Source organism: Planococcus citri, chromosome 2 (assembly GCF_950023065.1).
Source record: "Planococcus citri chromosome 2, ihPlaCitr1.1, whole genome shotgun sequence".
Taxonomy (NCBI): Eukaryota; Metazoa; Arthropoda; class Insecta; order Hemiptera; family Pseudococcidae; genus Planococcus; species Planococcus citri.
In genome coordinates, this window is record NC_088678.1 from 63,455,903 (window position 1) to 63,461,570 (window position 5,668).

General features: G+C 34.5%; 1 long non-coding RNA gene across 1 annotated transcript; it reads right to left on the minus strand.

Annotated features, from left to right (window-relative positions):
- Window positions 1–2,292: 2,292 nt before the first annotated feature.
- LOC135836994 (uncharacterized) lies at window positions 2,293–5,668 on the minus strand. The gene is made up of 2 exons (XR_010557120.1): window positions 5,384–5,668; window positions 2,293–2,615 (listed from the first exon to the last, which is right to left on the minus strand). It is a non-coding gene; the product is annotated as an uncharacterized LOC135836994 (long non-coding RNA).

Sequence of the window (5,668 nt, forward strand, 5' to 3'; positions counted from 1 at the left end):
ACACATGATTAACCACTGTCCCAAATATAAGAAAGACAGAGAGCAAATTCTAGGGGAGCTTACTTATGAAGATGTTCAAACAGATGATGAAGATATAATTATGTCAGAAGTTTTTCACCTTTTTATTAGTGAATCTTTATTTTTTTGCTATGTTATTTTGTGAATTATTTTTTTGCTTGTTATGTTGTGTGTGCTTGGTTCAGTTTGTTTATAATGTAAGTGTATTGTGGACGCAAAAAAGCCTGCATGCTGAAGCGTCGTTAAATAAATAATTTCATTCTTCATTCATTCATAATTTGGCACTTTTTGCAACATTAATTTATCAAAAATGCAAAAAAAACGATCTGTACCTTTCTAGCCATACCTTTTGTAATCACATTTTGTGAAAGCGTAATAGAACAACAAATCCCTTAAATTAAAAACTGAGCACCTTGGCCCATATTTTACCTCAACTTTTTCCTATTTATGCCCCACTGAAAATGGAGTATAGCTCGTCCAAGGTTTGCTTTACAAGTTACTCGTACCTATATGGAATGTAATCATATCACATTGTTTCAAAATTGATCCAATTGAGTGCTTTTTTGTCATAAATTACAAAAAAAAAATGAAAAAAATAACTTATAATTTACGAAATAGTGTTGAGGGGAAGAGGGCCACAAAGTACATCTAAATGATATCCATGTAAGCCGTAAGGCCTGCTTAAAAAATCAAAAGAATTTTTTTTTGCTTACTTCTAGATTTGTGTGAGCGTTCAAAGTTTATAAGAGCTTTTTTCATACCTACCTAGCTATTATTTTTTTCTAGGCTCTTGAACTTTCCTCATTCTATTTTTAGCTTTGAACTTTATTTTATTTTTTTTGAATGATTTCGATTTGATCAGAATCTTTTAACAAAGTTCAAAAAATTAGCGTTAAGGTAAGGTTTCTCTACCTATCAAGAATTATTATTTTTGATTTTCAATTCACTGAAAATTTTAAACTGCGAATTCAAAACGAAGGCAGTTGAGTACACAATGGATTTTTAAAAATCCCTGTAAGTGTATACTTAGCTTATGTTTGTTTCTCAATTACCATATTTCGTTAAAGGTTCACAATGACCATATTCCACTAGAAAACTACAAACACTTACGTTTCTGAGTAAGGTAAAGTGGGGTAATTCCGATGGTAAAATTCAAAATTTTAGCAATTTCTCATTTTTTGGATTTCCTGTGCATTTTGGGGCAAAAATGATAAAACAACTTTATTCCTACATTCTTCAGCTACACATTCACTATATTGAAGAGTGATTTGTGCGGAGGCTTCATACATATAATTTAAAAAACATTTTGTAAGGTTGAGTTATCGGAATTACCCCAAAAATGGGGTAATTCCGATAATGAGTTAATTTGAGTTTTATAAGGAAAGTAATTCTCCTGGGATAATTCCGAGCCAGTAATGTTGAAATATACCATTTATTGCATACTTGGGTTTTTATTTCATGTAAATTGAATCATTAGAACAAAAATTGAAAAATTTTTACAAATATGCATTTTTGAGGCATAATTTTTGAAAACTGGACTAACTAGAGAAAAAAGCCCCCTTCTAAGTTTTTTTGTTGATAATTTTGACCCCCCAAAACAATACTACACCAAAACAGAGAAAAAAACATTACAGGGCAATTTTGCTAGGGCTATCGGAATTACCCCAGGGCATGAAAAATGATCGACATGTTTAATAATTCAATATCACCAAACAAATAATTATAAAAGCAAAATCAAAAGAGGTACTGACACTTTAACATGTATCCATCAAATTTCAACTTCTAAACAGAATTTTTCAACAAGTTTTGAACGGTAAAAACGAGTTTCAAAAATGCACTGTTTTTTGCCGCAAAGGTTTTGGGCATTCAGATTTTGAACACTGCACAGACTTGACAAAACGGAGCAGATGGACCATCTGATCATTAATGGATGTAGGTTAGCACTAAAACTATCTACTTTCTTCATCATTTGTGCCAAAATGTGTTTTGCAACAAAGCTAGGGCTTGCTATCGGAATTACCCCATATCGGAATTACCCCACTTTACCTTACGTAAAATAACTTTGAATAGGTACTCAGCCTACACCGAAAAGATAGTAAGTAAGTATACTTATTGTTGGGTAAAATCTCAGTGCATATAAATGCGTCAAGTCTAGGTGTAAAAAGTTTTGATAGATACAGGTAGAAAAATATTGTACATACTGGTCTTAAGCAAAATGTAAATGCGATACCTATACGTCTTCAACTATGGGTATACCAACTATAACTGCATACGAGAGATTATGAGAAAAAACGAAATATAATGTATGTAATTAGGTAGGTACTTGTAATATTTTTTTTTTTTTTTGAAGAAAGTTTGGTAACCAGATATGAATTTCCTTTGCAGCAATTTATACCGGAGGCGCCAAATTTGAATACATGAACGATGCGCTTTTCCAGGCGATGGATAGTGAAAATCTGATATTTAGTTTGAATTCATTCTTCCAGTACTCAAAATTATTCTTCTACTGCAAACGAACATCGATACCTACTAGAAATTATTCGTCACTTTGAATCGATGGAAGCAAGTTCTTCGTAAGGTATTATTGCGATTTATTGCTAAAAGAAACACGAAAAAAAGATATAATATTAGCTTTAGGTAAATTTGATGCAAATGAGACGTTATGTGAGAAAAGGGACAACTTACAATTAGTCAGAAAAGATAGGTCAGGGTGTAAAGTTTGAAATTATGATGTTTGACAGTACCTACCAATTCAAAAAGTTTCATATTTTTCACAAATATCTATCTTTTGAACGAAAATATAGCTTTCAGCAGAAAGAAAAATATAGGTAGTAGGTATGTAACTGTTAGTCCAGTCATACATTTGAGACCATCTTTCTGTCATTTTCAACTTTGACCTTCCCCATTTCAGGGGTCACCTCTAGCTCCAAAATAATCCCATTCCACAAGTTTGACTTGTGATTTGATCAATTAAAACAGGTTCCAAGTCCCAAGTCATGAAATGTAAAAATCATACCACTTTGAGGGGTCGTAGTACCACCCCTCTTGGGGCTAGGGAGTTGATCCATACGAGTAGCTCATTTTGGTAGGTAACTGAGATGAAATGAAATGATCCCCCTGAGCTCGTTCTACTAAAAACTTGATACTTCAGAAGTTTTTGACAAAAAACCAATTGGGGGAGGGCTTTGATCCACGGTGGGGTAATTAGATCCAGGGGTAGGGGCGGGGGATCTTAGTAAGTTGTTCATTACACCACCATGGACAATTATAGCCTAGGCAAACAGCAGAAAAAAATGGGCGAACCCAAACATAATTGCAAACAAAGGTTGTTTTTGGTGAATATTCTCTAGGGTGGTATGCTGAATAACATACTAAAAGTCCCCGCGTCTACCCCACGAGCTAACCCCCCCCCTCACAGTGGATCAAAGCCCCCCCCCCAAATCAGTTTTTCATCAAGAACTCCTGAAATATTGAATTTTGAGTAAAATGAGCCCAGTGATCATTTCATCTTCTCCCCAATACCTATCAAATGAGCTATCGACCAACTCCCTAGCCTCAAGGGTGGTGGCGCTACGACCCCTCAAAATGACGTGATTTCAATAATTTTACACTTTATGATTTGGGACTTGTAACCTGTTCTAATTGATAAAATGAAGTCAAACTTGGGGAATGGAATTCTTTTGAGAGCTAGAGTTGACCTCTGGAGTGGGGAGGGTCAAAGTCGAAAATTACAGAAGAGTCATTTTTTTTTGGAGGGGCATAACATGACCCCAAATGGATGAAAAGGGTCCAAAATCATACCATCAGACAGTACCTTATCTGTGATCAACATATCCAAATTTTAGCTTCCTAGGTCATCCCCACTCCTTTTAAGATGGAAAAACCCGAAAATAGGGGCAAAATAAGGGGATTTTTAGCTTAATTCCGCTTTAAATGGGGTGGGGATGACCTAGGAAGCTGAAATTTGGATATGTTGATCACAGATGGGTACTGTCCGATGGTATGATTTTGTTGGACCCTTTTCATCCGTTTGGGGTCATGTTATGCCACTCCAAAGAAAATGACCTTTCTCTAATTTTCAACTTTGACCCTCCCCACTCCAGAGGTCAACTCTAGCTCCCAAAATAATCCCATTCCCCAAGTTTTGACTTCATTTTATCAATTAGAACAGGTTACAAGTCCCAAATCATAAAATGTAAAATTATTGAAATCACATCACTTTGAGGGGTCGTAGCGCCACCCCCCTTGAGGCTAGGGAGTTGGTCGATAGCTCATTTTATAGGTATTGGGGAGGAGATGAAATGATCACTGGGCTCATTTTACTCAAAATTCAATATTTCAGGAGTTCTTGATGAAAAACTGATTTTGGGGGGCTTTGATTCACCGTGAGGGGGGGGGGGGGTTAGCTCGTGGGGTAGAGGCGGGGACTTTTAGTATGTTATTCAGCACACCACCCTAGACAATATTCACCAAAAAAACCTTTGTTTGTAATTATGTTTGGGTTAAATTGCATATTGACTGGGCTAAATGTTCACCAAAAAAAAATCTTTGGTCGCAATTAACTATGTTTACTGTTTGGGTTCACCCATTTTTTCATGTTATTTGACTGGGCTAATACAGGGTGTCTGGTGAATGGATGTTAAAACTTCAGATTTGAGTATAACCGTGTACGACTTGAAAAAAAAAACGTTATTAGGACAAGTTTCCTATCTTTAAAATTGAAGGGGCAAATGAGCTTTGAAAAAAAAATAGAGAAAAACTTTTTTTTGACCTTGGAGATGGGCAGTACTTTGGAAAATAAACAAATTTTGTCATTATGAATTTTTGTCCAACTTTGAAGTTGAAGAGTTTAAAATTATTTTAAAAGAAAAATGTATTGAAAAAAAATTGAGATAATGGATTGCATTTTAAATTAAGTAATTTTAGGCCCTTCAATTTCACAGTTACCTACCTTGGTAAAAATTCATAATGACAAAATTTATTCATTTTCCAAAGTACGCATTCCCAAGGTCAAAAAAATTGTTCCTCAAGTTTTTCCTTTAAAATATTTCTAGCCCCTTCAATTTCAAAGTTGGGCAAAAATTCATAATGACAAAATTTATTAATTTTCCAAAGTACTACCCATTTCCAAGGTCAAAAAAAAGTTTTTCTCTATTTTTTTTTTCAAAGCTCATTTTGCCCCTTCAATTTTAAAAATAAGCAACTTGTCCCAATAATAACGTTTTTTTTTTAATTAGTCGTACCCGGTTGTATCCAAATCTGAAGTTTTGACATTCACTCATCACAATTTTCCCAAATCCGACCAAATTTACCTTCTTCATATGTACCTAGACCTACAGAACGTCTGAATAGTTTAAAAATTTACCTTTTAGCATGGCTTGAAGATATCTCCCGCTGAATTCAGGATGAAGACATTGATTGAATAATGCTATCTAAACTTTCGCGTCTTTCGCATTCGCAGCACATCAAATCGAAATAATAAGTACATGAATATCATCATCGTAGGTATTCTGAACACATATTAAACAAGTACCAGCAGCCATTACGTGTAAATTCAAAATATAAAATGGATTCAATTAACCAAACTGAAACAAGTAATTCAGGCTAATTGTTACACTGAACCGAAAACTATACGGTGAAAATATTTGTA